We start from the raw sequence: 1,349 nt of genomic DNA on the forward strand, positions 1-1,349 counted from the left end.
TATCATTGCAAGCAGGCCACACCCCTAGGGAAACTCCCCTTGGGCAGACTGGCCACTCAGAACTCAATCATCTGATCCCATCATGGGAACAACCACACAGAACTGGGGTCCAGCCAAGTTGACCCACAGCTCCAACTATCACAATGCTTTATAAACCAAAGCCAAGGGAACTGCTGTTAAGTTGATTTTGATTTGTAGTGACCCCCATGTGTGTCAGAATAGAACTGTGCTCCATAATGTTTTCAGTGTTTGGTTTTTTAGAAGTAGTTGGCCAGGCCTGTCTTCCAAGGCACATCTGGGTAGAATTGAACTTCTAACTTCTCAGTTAGCAGTACATTAACCATTTGCACCACCCAGGGACTCCTTGATGCTTTGTAGGCATTTCAAAAGTAATGTGGCTTAACTTTCTCTTCTCTGTCCACCATCTCTCCTGTTTGCTCCAACATCACCATCCAAGCATGTAGCACTGCTGGGGTCCTGTCACCTCATTAGGGTCATTGGACTTCACATTCCCACTGCTGGAAGCACTTTGCTCTCAGATTTTCACAAGGCTGGCTCTTCCTTGGTGTTCACATTTTAGTTCTAGTCTCTCCTTCTCTGAGCAGCTTTCCATGTCTATCCAATTTAAATCAAGGTTCCTCTGCCACTTCCAAGCACTATCTGTAACATCGTATTTATTTTCTTCATAGCCCTCATCACAACCTGAAAGTATCTTGTTTATTTGTTTACTGTCTATCTCTCACTACTTAAAAGTATGGTGAGAAAAGCAATCTTACTTGTGTTGTTGACCACTGATCCCCAATGTCTTGAAGAGTTCCTGACATATGGGAGGTGTTCAAAAAGTACTTATTTATAAATGATTCATGATTTATTTAATAATTTACTATGATTAAACTTTTAGGTGAACAAATTTTTACTATAAGCACTGCTGTGATGAATATATTTATTTGTACATAAATAAATTTGCACCTAAATCTTTGTTTAGCCTCCGATTTTTTTGCCCTTAATAATACTGTAAGTGGAATTCCTATGAAATTATTGAGTAAAAGAGGATGGACATCTTTAAGGCTCTTAAGAAATACTGTTTGGTCAAATTGTTTTCTAAAAACCTATTTCTAACTTACATTTTTACTTACATTTTTATTTCTCTGAAGGAAGATGGGGCAATCTACTTCCGTAGTGATACTGCCTCGGAAACCCAAGGAGGGGTCATTAGGAGTTGGGTCCAACTTAACGGCACATAACAACAACAACAACAACATCACACTCTGTCTTAAATAGCATTGGGTATTGCAAAAAGGGCAAGGAGGCCACATGTTCCGACCTCCTCTAACCCTACAAGAGGAAGA

This window comes from Orycteropus afer, unplaced genomic scaffold (genome assembly GCF_000298275.1).
Source record: "Orycteropus afer afer isolate SDZICR_OR568_19922 unplaced genomic scaffold, OryAfe1.0 scaffold00117, whole genome shotgun sequence".
NCBI classification, from domain to species: domain Eukaryota; kingdom Metazoa; phylum Chordata; class Mammalia; order Tubulidentata; family Orycteropodidae; genus Orycteropus; species Orycteropus afer.